The 16,197-nt window shown below is 33.3% G+C and overlaps 1 long non-coding RNA gene across 2 annotated transcripts in view; it reads left to right on the forward strand.

Annotated features, from left to right (window-relative positions):
* Positions 1-6,428: 6,428 nt before the first annotated feature.
* The window catches only part of LOC114580558, a 21,113-nt gene continuing 11,344 nt past the window's right edge, over positions 6,429-16,197 (forward strand). For both annotated transcript variants that reach the window (XR_003702009.1, XR_003702008.1), the window contains exons 1-2: positions 6,429-6,529; positions 9,331-9,413. This is a non-coding gene — a long non-coding RNA (uncharacterized LOC114580558). The remainder of the gene's footprint in view (positions 6,530-9,330; positions 9,414-16,197) is intronic.

The raw sequence follows: 16,197 nt of genomic DNA on the forward strand, positions 1-16,197 counted from the left end.
TTTTTATTAGTAGGAAATAAATTCAACAAGTGAGTAATTTTTTATTTTATTATAATTTTGCTAGATTAATATAGATGATTTAAAATACTATTTTAAAGCTTTAAATATGCAACAATATTATTTTCTAGGGTCAAAATTATTTTAAAAAAATTTAAAAAGAGCTCACTTTTTTATTGACACATTGGAAATTCTTGAGAACAATACTAAAATGTACATAATACTTATATCTATAATATATAGAAATGTTACACAATGAAAGTTTAATGGATGTAAAATTATCTTTGTTTTACACTACAAATTTATAATTTTAATAAAAAAAACACATAAATTCCTGTACGTTTGAAAAAGAGCTCACTTTTTTATTGACACATTGGAAATTATTGAGAACAATACTAAAATGTACATAATACTTATATCTATAATATATAGAAATGTTACACAATGAAAGTTTAATGGATGTAAAATTATCTTTGTTTTACACTACAAATTTATAATTTTAATAAAAAAAACACATAAATTCCTGTACGTTTGAAATTGTGATAGGTGGAATATAATCTATCTTGAGCTAATTAACTTCCCAAATTGAGCCGACAACAAAAATAGACCGAAGTATCCAATTTTATCTCTATAGAATCTCATCCTCACACTCTCTCTCTCTCTCTCTCTCTCTCTCTCTCTCTCTAAATTAACAACTTAATGGTGGAGGTGTCACTAAAGTGAAAATTAAATGAATTTTGTTATTTTTTATTAAAAAAAGGCTTAGTATTGTGGTACTCAGGGCAGCAACATTGTTGTGCCGACCCAGATCATTTTAAAATGAGCTAAACTGAAGTGGTTAGCATTATAGCACTCACAAGCCAAGTGCTACAACTCTCCCAAGGGAGTTTTTTTAGCTTTTAATTCCATGCACACTTATATTTAAGACCCACCTCATAACAGATTTTATGCATTTACACATTCATAAAACACTCACAAATATATGTAGATAGATTGCAAAAGTTTTAACACATCAAAATCACCAAATTGGGTTAGATTAGGCACAACTACAATATTTTAGTGGGTATTACAATCCTCCCATCATGAGAAAAATATAATTCTCAATTTTTTAAAACTCACATCAAGAAAATATATTAGGGTACAACTATCGCATCTTAGATTCTTTCTCAGAAATAACTTCTCTTTTATTTTTTATGCTTTTACTACATTTTGACCGTTAAGATTTATTTATTTCTTATCATTTTAACATCATATCCCAAAATCCGTATCAGTTCTATTTTATAGCTCAATTTTTTTATGTATCACAACTTTATCTATACAAGCTCAATTTCCAAAATACGACACCCATTTCCTCATAGGTGACATTTAGAATACATTATAAATATCAAACATGTGCTTTGACAACAATAATCTATAGGCAGACTATCCAATCCTTTCAAATGGTCCAACGCATATTGGACTCAACTTCCCTTTTTACCCAAATTTATTGATACCTTTTATTGTTTTGATCTTCATATATATGAATTCTTGAACCTAAAATTTCACAACTCATTGTTTTGGATCATAGTACTATGCATGCCTATCTTAGATAGCTTTTAATCTATCTTCGATTAGATAGATTTTTAGTGGCATCATTCTCTAAGGCTAGCCCAATCAGACTTTTTTTGTCCCACTTATGTCCAAAATAGTGGGGTTCTACATCTTCCATCATATAGATCTTCATAAAGAGTCATGCCTATACTTGATTAGAAATCATTATTCTAGAAAATTTTGATTAGGAAATGTGATCCTCCCAACTGCCACCAAAGCCTAGAAAGTAAAGCCTTAGAAGGTATTCCAGAAGTTGGATAGTCTTTTCAGACTGTCTATTGGTCTATAGATAGAAAGCTATATTGAAATGTAATTTTGTGCCAAATCTTGTTGAATTCTCCTTCAAAACCTAGAGGTTAATATGTCATCTCTATCAAAGATTATCATTCTTAATACTTTATGTAGTCATAAAATCTCTTATACATATTCTTGTATTAATCTATTTATATAATCATTGTTCTAGGCCAGAATGAAGTGCTTAGACTTCGTTCGGAGAGGGTAATGAAGAACATTATGAAAATTTCAGCAAATGTCTCTTATGTGATAAGGATCAATTATACATACCTCATGAGGCATACAAGTACAGAATTGGGGAGTGACTATTATATAATGAAATGAAGTAACAACTTATGAGACACGAGATGACGAAGATGATAAGGAGATGATACAACTAAGAGAGCAAATCATATCTATGTTGGTTAATGAGATGAATTAGATTCATTCTACACATAGTTCTTTAGGGGCATTATTCATATGTTTTACAAGAGTAGAGTGAAATATAAATCTTTATTATTATTTTTTATTTGTTATATGAACTTCCTTATATTCTTACCATTTGATTGTTATGGAGGTGACTTTTTATAAAGCAATCATATAAGGAACCAGAGTTTGACTAATATTTTATGTCATCCTATTATCTTGTTTTAAACTTGTCTATTGATATTGCTTTCAAGTTGAGCAATACATGCTCTTTCACACACATTACTTAGAAAACTAGTAGAAGCAAATGAATTTTTTTCCTTAATGCGAAATAAATAAAAATGTGCGTTACCCTTTTCATAAGCCCAATTATTTAATGAGTAAGGGGTTTGCCTTTAGAGGAAATATAATGTCCTAAGCCATACTTTATGAAGTATTGTCGTTATTGGCCTAGTCAATCCATGTATGATGCATCTTATAGTGGAGCAATTATTACATATGGAGTCCGGATGTAGATCTATGTTTGAACTTCAGTCCTTGGTTGACACATGTTTTTGGGTGAATTTCTTTTTTTCAGCCATGTGGATTTTTTTAAATAATGTGTGTCCCAATGAGTTGGCTCAGCTATTTTTAATTATTATTATTATTTACCAGCATGATGAGACGACCCAATCCAAAGGTTATTTTTCAAGAAAATAAAGGAAATGAGTCACGATAATTTTGAAATCACGTGGAAATGCAAAAGTTTTATGGTTTTGTTGTTAGGTCATTTTTCATTATTTTTGTGGTTAGAAGGTCCTTGCATCTTATGTTTTTGGAATTTGACTAGTAACTGTGATGTTTCTTGCAAACACTAAAATCAAACTTATGAGCATACCTACTATACATCTCAATATGCATCCTAACACTTGTATGTACCCTGTGTGCAATGAAAAATATATTAAGAGAAAACACACCACAAAAGTGTGTATAACCTTTTGCAATAATTCTCTATGCATATAGTGCACAACTTGTATACATTGTATACAAACTATAAACAATGTCCTCAAGAAATTTAATACAAAACAGTTTGTACTGTGTATCTAAACAAAAATGTCATATGCAGACGATTTTCCAAAAAAATCATCAAAAACACAAATAAAAATCATTGAGCACCGTGTATCTGATCGGAAATGTCATATGGTCGTTCAATCTTTCTAACTGGACTTTTCAAAATTTTCAAAAATGAGAAAAAATATTACGCATGTCTATTCTATTTGAGGAATTTGTCATAAAAATAAAATTGAAGAATACACCCTATTTCCTAACCGAATTGACTTCCCGTTCACCCAACCTTGCAATCTCCGCACTATTCTGTAAACTCTCCATGGTTGGTTACAGTTTTCTTATCTAAAAGTTTTTAGTCTACACATCATGTTAGCATATCATCTCATTAGATAATTGAACATCCTCTAAAGTAGTCTCAATCTTCTTCGTTTGTTCCTTCAAAATTTTGGGGTCGATTCGCCTAAAAAATTTATTCCATGAAAATCCTAAATTTCAGGAACGAGAGTCATGGGTATTTTTTTTAAAAAAATTAGCATCATATAAAATAGTTGCGTCTGGTTGTCGGGTCATGCATTATTAAACTAATTCACATGGCTGCAAAAAAATACATGTCAATAAAGGTTTGGAGTCAAGACGGGGCTACTTCTGGACTTTGTATGTAATAACTTCTTATAGTGTCATGCTTTTTGATGTTTGCGATTTCCTCTACTGATTGGAAGAAATTCATATCAAAGAATATATAGACTTGGGCACCGGTTCATCCCATCCTACTCAAACTTGAGAAAATTTTCAGCACTGCAAGGTCTCGAATATCTAATAAAGCCAGATGTATATGCCCAGTCTTTTTGATTACCATATTCTCTAGTCTGTAACTAGTCATCCAGTTTCACAGCTTTACTCTCCCAGTTCAACGTCAAACACCTGGAAATTTATCAGGTCATCCATCTCTACACTCCCATTCTGATAATCTTATGTGCTAAGAGAACAAAGTTTGTTTTAATATAAGTATGAAGTATATGGCATTTTTTTTAATATATGTTAACCATTTTTAGAATACTGTGCAGAATTTGTATTGATTATGACGGACGCGTTGAGGTAGTATGTATAGTTCCTAATGTATCTAGCTACCATTTGTAAGTTATTGATGAGCTCGTGGTTTTAGTTTGAAGTTGTAAAACTTAATCCCTAGTATGGACAGAAAGATTAGGGTTTCTCATTGTTGTAAATTTTATAATATATTCAATATTTTTTAAACTCAATATTAGATATTATATTAGCTAAACTTGTCCAATTAATATGTAACAATTTATTCTGGATTTCAAATAATTTTTATTATGAATTTCCTTACATTGAAATTGTAATTTAGAGATATAGAAATATTTTTTTTTTCATGATAAGTCATTACATACTTTTTTAAATTCAATCTTAAAATTTTTGCCAAAATATATTATTATTTTTCAAGAAATATAATTTTTTATGAAGTAATTTGAAAGATTTTTTTTTTCAGATTATTTTTAAGTATGATAGTATATTCTTAAAAAAATTATTAGTATTATGATATTTAAAAGTAAAATAATATTTGTTGAAATTGATTAAAAGTTTAATTTAGGATTATTAGTTTATTATATACATTTTAAAAAGTTTTGGTAGTTAAATAATTTTTAGACATCTCAATATAAAAGTATCAAGGTACTTTAGTTAGAATAGGAGATTGAAAGTTATAATATCCAAGTAAAATATTATGATTTTTGTGTAACGATTTAAAAAAGTAACTTTTTATGCAATATTTTCACAACCTGATTTACTGAGAGTTGTAGCCATCTCAAATACGCCTTGAGTTGATCCCAGCAATACATTTCAAATTGTGATTAAAGAAAGAGTGTTTTGTTTCTTCTGTGATGTCATTTGATCGAAAAATTATTCGACGTGGACTCTGCGCGTAGCTCTACATCCAAACTCTAATAAAATGTCATCACTTATGGCTCGATAACCCCGCGTGGCTCGATGATTGACCTAGACCAAATGCGAAAAGTTACTTTATATTAATGCGTTTCAATTTTTAAAAATCGATCGAGACGTTTCAGTTTTTCAAAATCGACGGGGGCATTTTAGTACCTCTTGTTAAAGGCACTTTTCATCTTCATCTGAAGCTCCTTCCGTTTGCTCTAGATTTTCGTTGCAGACCACTAGTCATGACTAAGCTCAATTTTTTATTACAAGGATAAGAAGTTCTTTTTCACGAGATATGTTAGTTTTTTTTTTTCTACGAGATATGTTAGTTTTATTCATTCTGCAAATGTCAAGTTAGGGTTTTTCTATACTCTGTACCAGTGTGTACCGGTGTGCACCTATGGGCACTAGTGTGTACCTGTGTGTACATGTGGGTATCGGTGTGTATCGGTGGATATCAGAGTGTATCGGTAGATATTGATGTGTCTTTATGTCCATTATTTATTGTTCAAATGAAGAATTTAACATTTCATTTCAATGATGATTTATTTCATTTTTTCTGCTCATGTGTTCCTTTCTTTTGTGTTTATGTGAACTTTTGTGTACATTGAGTACTTCTGGGTACCGCATTTGGGTACTACTGGCTACCCCATTTAGGTATCTCTGTGTATCAATTATATGTACCTTTTGATGAAGGTTATCATTTTGGTGAGAGTGTGCCCAAAGAACTTTGCCTAGCTAGTAAGCAAAAAATTTTGTTTAATAAAAAAAAAGTTGGTTAATTGATGAAATAAAATAAAATGTCGTTTAAAACTTTTTCAAATAAAAATAAAACAGGTTTAAAATGCATTTTTATAAACTATACTATTATATGTAAAAAATTGAAATATATATTTTAAAATGAAAATACATAATTCATCTATTTTATACTTAAATATATACAAATATTTCTTTCTAATTTTGAATAAAATTTTAAATTAAGCATAACGGTAACTTAGTTTTTGAACGCTATTGCGTCTTCATTCATCCGGATTTTAATTCGAATCTTTTCTAATTTATTTTTCAGTCTGTTAACCCTTCCGCACTCTCTATAAATAAAGCCCTAATCTGACTTTCTTGTTTATTTCCTTTTCCTTCCTCCGGACTCCCCTCTCTACTTTCTATTAACTCAACTTGCTCAAGAGATCGTCTCGTGGCCTCGGAAGACTCTTCCCGTTCAGGCGAACGGCTCCTGATGCTGAAGAAGGTAAATCTCTCTCTCTCTCTCTCTCTCTCTCTCTCTCTCTCTCTCTCAATCTCATGATTCTCATTTATATTATTCATCTTATAGTAACCGGAAGGGTTAGAGAGCTTTAGGGGTTGTTTGGATGCTGGATTTATGTCGATTTTGAGTAGGATTTATGCCAAATCCTGCCATACGGGATTTGATCACCTGCTAAATCTCCTCACGGCGGAATAACTCCTACGGCTCCCCCTCTGGACCGTAAATCCGGGATTTAGTGAATCCTGAAATTTTAGCGGATTTACGGGATTTGGCCGAAGAAGCAAGCGAAAGGACGAAAGATAGTTACCTTCACAGCGAGCGATCACACGTAGTTGCTTCTGATTAAAATGTGGTGACTTCCGATCGGACAGAAAGGGAACGTGGTCGAAGGAGAAAAGTCAGCAACGAAGGAGCCGAAGAAGCGACTCGCAAAACTCTACCTCTCGTAAAGCAAAGAAGTCGACCATCAACGATGAAATTTAGAAGATGAAAAGCAAAGAAATCGAACAGCAACAACAAAATGGCCATACCCCACTCCGTCGCTCTCTGATCGGAAATCCCAGTTCGTCTCTCTCGTTCGCATGACCTAGGAAGACTGGTTGAACACTCAAGGGAATGGAAGTCGTGCCTTGCTTCTTCACTCGAACCCGAAGAATTCTTCCCCTACAGCCAATAATGCCTTTACCCTAGCCGCCAGTTTTGCTGTAAGTAGTTTCTCTTCGTTCTTTCTCTTATTCCCTTCCATTAGTTTCCTTCTTCTTGCCTTTGTGAACAAACAAGTTAGGGATTTATCTCCCTCAATGTTCAAATCTAATGGCTGTTTTAAATTTTAACTCAAATTGCCTGTCTCTTGCATGTTGATAGAGAGGATAATGAGATTTGTTAAAGGAATGTTGATGAGATTTTCATTCTTACTTTGAGAATCAAGAGCTGTTTATTTTCTCTTTTCTTTAAAAAAAATCTTAAAACAACTTGCTTATTTTGTTGAGATGTGTATAGTTTGAAGATTTTAAGTTACAGTTGTGAATCTTCCGATATATCATTCTGATTGTTCGTTCTAAAACTTTAAATGAATATCTGTCGTTAATTGTATCTTCAACCAAATGGATACCTTTCTTTGACATAATTTTTTATTAAGGTGATATTTCTTATACGTAATATAGAAATTTATCAAAGAAGTTAGGTTTTTAATTTGGAGAACAATCTTTATTAATGTTAACACCCACATGGCCACAAATATTCAATATCAAATATTTTTTTAATCAAGAGATCATATTATTAGAGGCTTAATTTTTTTATGGGACATTTAGGACCGTTTTGATTTTTAACAAGAGACGATGGAGACGAAGGATTCATGTAGCCGACCCCACATAGTGGGAGAAAAGGCTTGATGTTGTTGTTGGACATTTAGGGGTATAACACAATTTCATTATCTAAAAAGGATAACTACAATAGTTAGAACCTATGAAACTGGGAAAAATTTTTTATACAGCATTACATGCTGAGAAATGTAGTGGAGAAAATCTAAACAATTTAAACATATTCCAAAGTAACAAACATAACTTAGAAAGTACAAAAAAAAACCCATAACCAGGTGTAGTATATGAAATAGTCGATCATCATTGCACTGCAAAAATTCTACAAATCAATTTCCAAACCATTATAAAAAAAATTGAAAATGATATGAGAAAATTCAAGGAAAAAAAATGTAAGTACGAAATTTTATGCATCTTCATCACGACCGACCCTTGTCATCATGCAGGTATAAAGTTATTTTTTTGGTTTGCTATACATTAAATTTTTTTTTTTTTGTATTTCTTATAACTTTTGTTGAATTGCTAACAAACTGTTCAATATTTACATATATATTGGTATCTAATTCTGTATGTTAATTTCTTCAATTTCGTTTAGATACCAAAAAAACATGTATATTTTGGTTTAATTGCTTTATTGATTTATGATATTATTTATTGGCATTTTGTGCATTGTGGAGCCAACCAACTGAAATAGAGAGTAGCAGTGATAACTTTTTTTTTTAAATGCAACTAATGTTATCCTGCCTAGCATGTCATCTTTTAGCAACAAATCACTTTCAACTTATTAATACCATATGATAATATAAATTTAATTAAATGAAGGTAATCTAAGTCCACCTTGGGTTGGGATATGTACGGTGTTGAGGAACTATTTGTAAGCCAAACTTTAATGTTTTTAACCATCATCCCTTATATTCCAATTTGCAATCCAACTACTATTATACCACCTTTCCAGCTATGACTCATAATCCCAACTAGGCATTGTTTAACTTTTTTATTTTCTTTTAAGCATTATTTTCTTACGAGTCATTTTCAAGTGCTTCTAAGTGGTAACTTGATTTGTATGCTGCACTGCTTATATCATCATACTTCTTCTCTACTCACTATGAGATGTTTGATCAAAACATACTTTTGCTTACAATTGAATATTAAATAAGATCATCCGAGATATTGATATTTTGTAAATCATCAGGTTTTGAAAGGTTTCTTAAGAATTCAAGTTAAAATGATGGCATCATATAAATCATCAGGTTTTGATGCCCTTCTTAGAGAGCAGGTTGTGAACCGGCTCTGCTTGGTTTAGTCGTAAACGTGCATTTAAGTATTATTTTTATGTGTTCTTTAAGAAATACTACTCTAACATTGTTGGACCTGAGTATGTTGTAAAGTATAACGCTTTGATTTATCTTGATTGATTTTGCTTAATTTATTGCTGATATTGCTATTTGTTTGATGGATGTTGTGAAGGTTTTGCATTCAAACTCAATAAGGCTTTGCAAGAGGGTTAAGTGATGGGTTATCTAAGATTGTCAAATCCAAAGGAATCTCAGGTACATCTTCAAAGATATGAAATTCAAGCTAAAATGTGATCCAGTGCATTGATGAAACTTAAATACTTTTTTAATTTATATTGCTTTAACTAGACCTTATTCAGAAGGTCTTTCAAATGCTACTATATTACTTACTATATAATGATTATTTTGTTGCATGATCCTTAGAAGTTAATTTTTCTTAAATAATTGATCCAGTGCATGATTATTTTGAAGCACTATAATCAGCTTATTTCAACTTATATGTTGTGATGTATAAATCATTGAATCTATTGAGAATATCTTATATGAATCAATTTTTATTCATAAAATCTCATGCACAATTATTCAGTATTTAATCCTAATTCAAGTTATTCCTAGCACTCATTTCGAGAAGATAAGGCTCTTTCTTTCCTGTTATAATTTTGATCCAAAATCCTTCAGATTTATCTCTAGGTAAGGTCTTCTCACTTTTAATTGTGTAATATTCAGATTCATTTCTAGGAATGCTATTCAAAATACTTTTAAAGCTGTAACTGTCTGTGTCAATTGGTCTTTAAGCATTGAATTTCCAAATCAGTAAAAATAGAAGCTTTTTCTTCAATGTTCTTGTTACTATAAGAGTTATACAGTAGGATTAAAATTTTCCTCTCTATTTCATCGCAGGTAATTGTTTGGACCTTGTTTTAAATTATCTGATTAATTTATACTTCACACTGCATTTTGCTATTTGAAGACAACTTTATTTTCTACAAACAGCTCCTTATAATGTACTTCGTTGTATGTTTTATGTTGTAATAACATTTTAATGCACTTCTAATGTTAAATTAAATTTACACAAATTGTTTGTGCTTACAATTTAGAGATGGCACCCTTTTTAAATTTGATTATTATGATTTTGTTGCAAACTCATTGTTGGGTTCACAATAAATAATAGATTCTAGAATGTCGACAGTTTAGAAATTGAGTACGGGATAGAAAGAGACAGTAAACTTAACTGAAGAGAGGCTTGCAAGATTTCATTTCATCATATTTAATTCCTTCAAAAATATACTATTTATAGAAATAAGACTTAAGGACTCATATAATATCTATTAACTCCTAACACTCATGATTTGGCTATAAATTACAATTACTTACGGATATCTGTTAATATATTCCCAATTTCTTTAAGTTATTGAACCTAACGGATTTATTTTGCAAAAATTATGAAATAATCGAATTTCTTTAAACTGACTAGTTGACGAGTTAATGGAACATAGTAGTTAATGGAACATAGTCGTGCTCTTTGAGATTTGGGTTGTCGTATAAATGAAGGTTATTAAGAGATAGTTTTATAAATATATAAATTTTGGGAAATTATGTAACAGTACATGTGAATGAGATCCAACTTTTCTAACTGAGCTTTGTTGATTTTGCTTCATGTATTGGTGTTGACCTGCATCTTATACACAAAAGAACAAAAAGAAAGAGGAAGCCAAAATCTAACGTGCATACATCTTACCCGTTGGATCCACAAAACCAGCTGCGAATCCTTTTGAGTTCGGCGCCGAAACAGTCGTTTCTCCGTAAAATCTTCCGTAAAGCCAGTAGACAGCCTCTATAAAACGATCGTTGCTGCTCTTCTCTCGTTGGAAAATACCACGATCTTTTCTCTGCTTCCACGAATAGAGCCGGCCGAGCCCTCTTGTTCCGTCGCCTCCCCACCCTGCTCCTTCATCCCATGAGAGAGAGAGAGAAGAGCTCCCTTACCTGGCCGGCACCTCCTCTACCCAGCTTCCTCCGCCGACTTACCTTGCTCCTCCAAAGCCGATCCAGCCCATGCCGAACTCCCTAGCTCCCTCCGATTCCTTCACCTCTCTCAACGACGTTCCGCTCCTGTTGGTTCGGAAGTTACGTCATTTTAAACGGAAGCAAGATAGGGAGCTTGATTGCTGCGAAGGTAACTTTCTCCCTCATGCGCGCTCCATTCGGCCAAATCCCGTGAACCTGCCGAGCCTAACCGAGAGAGAGAGGGAGAGAGTTTACTTAATTTAAATTAATTTTGATTAAAATTAATTTAAATGGTGTGTAATTTTGTAAGTCACCAACACTAGAGCTCTTCACCCCATTCATATCCTCATCCTTCTGGTTTATGTTCTCTAGAGAAGAATCCGACAGAAGAGACACCCAATAGATTCAGTACTATCCTAGCAGACTCCCACTTCCTAACCATTCCAGCCACGCGCATTCCTTGCAGCAATCCCGGGAAGTCAACGATACTATGGAATGGTAGATATTACCGTTTCAATGACGATTAGCCATATTGTCCCAGTTGGAAGATATACGGAGTGTTCTGTAGATCCATCACATAAAATGAGAAGATATTTACAGAATCTGATACATCCCCGCACTTTAAGAAGACTTGCATAAACCAAAAAATAGATAAAATATTATAAAGCAAGCAATAATATAACTCTATGAATGCAATATTGTCAAATAACATTTTAGAAAATTTCAGAGTTTGATATTAAGCGATCATTTGAAAGACTCACAAATCTTGAGTAGCGATTTGAAATATAGCTGTTACTATAAGCACTGAGAGCGACTAGCCAAAGTGGAAAGGCTAGGAGTAGCAGAAATCTGTGGGCCTCCGAAAATTCGGTCCACCAGGCTCCGCTCGTTTTTCTTTTTATCAAGAGTTTTAACGAAAAATTCTGGGACCGTAAATTTTGGAAGGCAGATGGTTTGTAGATAAGGACACTACCCAGAGATTTTCGCCCTCATTTTGTGAGGACTTTATGATCTGAGTTCCTGGTTTTCCTATATAGAGACATATAGTAAATAGATAGAGAGAGAGAACTTTCCGATTTTAAGGCTAGTTCCGTCAAATGAGATATGATAGTGTTATATGGCATACAAATAGCAGCAATGAGTTTAGATATTAAAGAACTGAATTTGGATTTGGGATTCAGAAAGGTTTGGAAAGTTTACCTATTTAAAATAGGGAATTTCACCAGTCTAGCACTTAAAGCGCATGGTGGGGGAATGGATGATCAGACCCGATCAAGATCGTCATGGTTCCATCATCCCAGCCCCTCGTGGTCCCTGGTCTACTTAGTCAGAGAAGGTAGTCATCCCACCTGATACAGAAGGATCCTTGTCGGCAGCCATGGGTTGCTTTGTCCAGGGAACTTGTAGACCCCTGGGTTGGATGTTTGTCTAAGAGGACAAATTTGGTTCATTAGCTTAACAGAGGGCTTTGTGCCCTAGTCGATCATAATCCTATTGATTCATATCTCAATGATTTAACATCCAATTAAGGAAGCGTATTTGGCTGCTGGCCATAACCGACTATCTGTGGTGCCATTGGCGGCAAAACCAACTCGGTTCAGAGACCGGGTCATAACCAAGAGTATATATAGAAAAGATGGCCATTTGGCGGCGAAACTGCCGGTTAGAGGACACGTACCACGTCTTACTGGTAAGAGATTATTTGAAGAATTGATCCTAATGTGATCTTTTTCGACTACGGCATTTAGCTCTTTGTGAGCGTAGAAGTTTAATTTAAATTTGTCCACCTCGGCAACCTGCTACGGAGGGTGGATGCTTATTTTTCTTTAAATATTTGATAGATAATTATTCAAATTTAAATATATATATATATAAGAGATTTGTGGTTTTGTGAGATTTTAGATTTTGATAGGCCCATTTTTGTGGGGGTTTGCAAAAAGACATTGAAATGTATTTTAGATATTAGGAGACATGAAAAATTTGGGACCCCTCCGGTTGAGATCTGCATTCATCACGGCCATGGCATCGAGGTGTACTTGGTCATTTTATATATGACTATAGATTATTATAGACTGAGGATTGGGTTTCGATAATTCCGTGCCTTTATTAGTGAATTCATATGTTGTAGGCCTTGAAGACCTATATCGAATGTTTATAAGCAAATATACCGATCGCCACAAACTTTATATTTGCTTAAAGTCGAACCCTGTCTACTTCTATTAAACTTGTATAGAAGGATCAGTTTCAAACCTGGAATTCACGTTGTCAACCGAGCTACCCGCATGCATTGCTAGACATCACCGTGTGTACTAATAACACGCCGCCGGGGCCCATGCGGGTTTTAATAATTGTTTATTCTCTTTTTAGTGTACCTATGTGTATATAATTATAGTGCACGTGGAACGGTCACTTTGAATAAGGTTGTGGATGCTTTTGTCCTGCTTGTAACGGAATGTTGCAGCATCCGGTGGCGGTGGTGGCGTAACACTTCTGAATGGAGTTGTCGCATGCCTAATTGTACAGGTAGACTGTCGTGGCACCTATTGTTGATTTTTGTAGGTGGGGTCGTAGTGCACTAATAAATCTCCCGAATAAAAACTCGTAGGAACTTTCACCTTGTTGTAAATCAATTTGGTATTATTGTTGTGGATATTTTTGTTTCTTGTATGAGCCCTCTTGGTGTCATTGAGAAGTTTGTATGTCAGCTCGACATTTCACTTCTATTTGGGATTTAATGAATGACCTTCATCTCAATGACATCTTTATTTGTAGGGGATACATTGTCTTCTAACGACGACCTCCTGGAAGTATTTTGTAGAAGATCTATTGTTTCTTCTGCATCGAAACCACCCTTTTTCACCAATCTCGGGTCGGTTTTTGTGTATTTGCACTTGTTTATACGGTCGTAATTCACATCGCTGACAAATTTGCACTTAGTCTGCTAATCAACCATCTTTCAGATTACCAAGGAATATATGTACTTGTGTTCGACTCGGAATGATTTCATTTAGTTATATGATTCAGAGTACATTCCCTATTTGATCCCTTTGAATTCCATATTTGAAGTGCGATCGATCTATTCATAAATAAGATCGATTCGATACATTTCTTATGTACCCATAGGTGGCTATATATGGATTTGAATCAGATTTCGATTCAATCTCATATTGATTGACTGCCTCATCTATATTGACACTACGGACATTTCACGATTTGTTGTAATTGCTTCACTAAACATATCCGTAAGAAGGTGTGATTTGATTGGTGTTCGGATGTGAGGATGTTGTGTAATTCTCCAACATTGAGTCGTCAGATTCTTGTGCTCATTTTGAGATTCAGAACCTCTATTCAGCTTAAGTCCTAGTTTAAGTTTTCCTGCTAGTCTCTGAGTTTCAAATCTCCATGTTCACAATTCTTTTCAAAATTCTTCTGGATCCTTGAGAGTTCATTATATGTTGGAATCTGATTTGTTCAGTCCTTTCTGGAGTCCAACTTCAGTTCTTACTTGAGTCCAAATGTTATGAAATCAATATTGATGTTGCGAACCCAATCCGATCTGAGTTCAATAGTGCTATGTCCCTGCAGTCTTTTGAGTCCAGTTTGATGTTCAAATTACCAAAAAATTTGGTCCCATGCGGTTCTTGCAAGTTCATCTGCATGTTACACTTTCAATTTGAAATTTGAATTTCCAATTTGATTTTATTTCACTTGAACTTAGGTCTTTAGGAGTCATTCGATTTTTGTTTAAGTTAGAGTCAAGCTAACTCTCGTTCGAGTTCCTTTGGAGTTCAAGTGCAGTTCAGTTTTGAGTCCAACCCAAAGTCATATGTTGATATCTATTTAGGTTCAAGTTTTAGTTTGAGTGTTGAATCAATGCCTTTTTATAATGTCTTATTGAGTTCCAAATGAGTCAGGTACGTGTTAATTTTTTCCATTTGATGTGCAAATCAAAGTCCAAGTAACGGTCCCAATTTATGTCTTCAAATCAAAAGGTGTCACAACCGAGTCCAAGTTCAACACACCCTTTGAGCTTCAACACAGTTTCCAGCATTTTGTCTTTGGCATGTTCAATTCAAGTGCATCGAGTCAATGTATATTGCTCTCCCAAAATTTTGGCAACTTTCGGCGTCTCCCCCGTTTAGGGGAAACTACGGAAAACTGGGCCTTTCCCACCACGCTAAGAAAAGCGTGTATGGTAGGTGCCCTCTTTCGAGGACAACCGCGGCCGTGTAAATTTGATAACAAAAGAAAAGCGTGTATGGGTATTTTTTTTTAAACATTTTGAAGAAAACATTTTTTGATAGTATTTTGCAAGAACAGCAGTTATTCCCAGCAAGCGGGTACTTATGGTACTCCCGCTTCATCATGCGCATCGCACAGGGATCCTTCCCACCATGCTAAGAAAAGCGTGTATAGGCGGGGTTTTTCCAAAGGCAATACGAACTTCGAAGAAGGGAATTAGATGAATTACCCCGCTTCATCGCAAGCGTCGTGACGCACCTCCTCCCACCACGCTAAGAAAAGCGTGTACAGGTGGTTCATTTTATCTCGACGAATTTTGTGTTGAAACGGGTTCTCGGAAGTTTTAGGGTTAGAGAGTTTATACCTGCGCAGGGTCGACGGCGTCGGATCGAGGGAAAAAAATAAGATAGCAATTCCTCTCTTCTTTTATTATTATTAATTATTATAATTAGCAATATATAATTAATTCAATTAATTTAATTAATTAATTAAATAATTAAGGAAATTATAATTAATTCATTAATTAATTATAGTTAATTATAATTAATTAAAATAATTAGTTATAGGTTATTAAAATTAATTAAAGTAATTAGTTATAATTAGGCTTTAATTATAACTAATAAATATTAATTTTAACAACTTATAATTAATTAAAGTATTAAATAATAATTATAAAAGTTATAATTAATTAAATTTAGTATTAATTAAATTAATCATAATTCAAATGGGATTTACATTTATAACTAGTTTAATTTAAAATTGATTAATTAAACAACCATATTTAAGATTA

The sequence above is a fragment of the Dendrobium catenatum genome, unplaced genomic scaffold (genome assembly GCF_001605985.2).
Source record: "Dendrobium catenatum unplaced genomic scaffold, ASM160598v2 fragScaff_scaffold_1096, whole genome shotgun sequence".
Taxonomy (NCBI): domain Eukaryota; kingdom Viridiplantae; phylum Streptophyta; class Magnoliopsida; order Asparagales; family Orchidaceae; genus Dendrobium; species Dendrobium catenatum.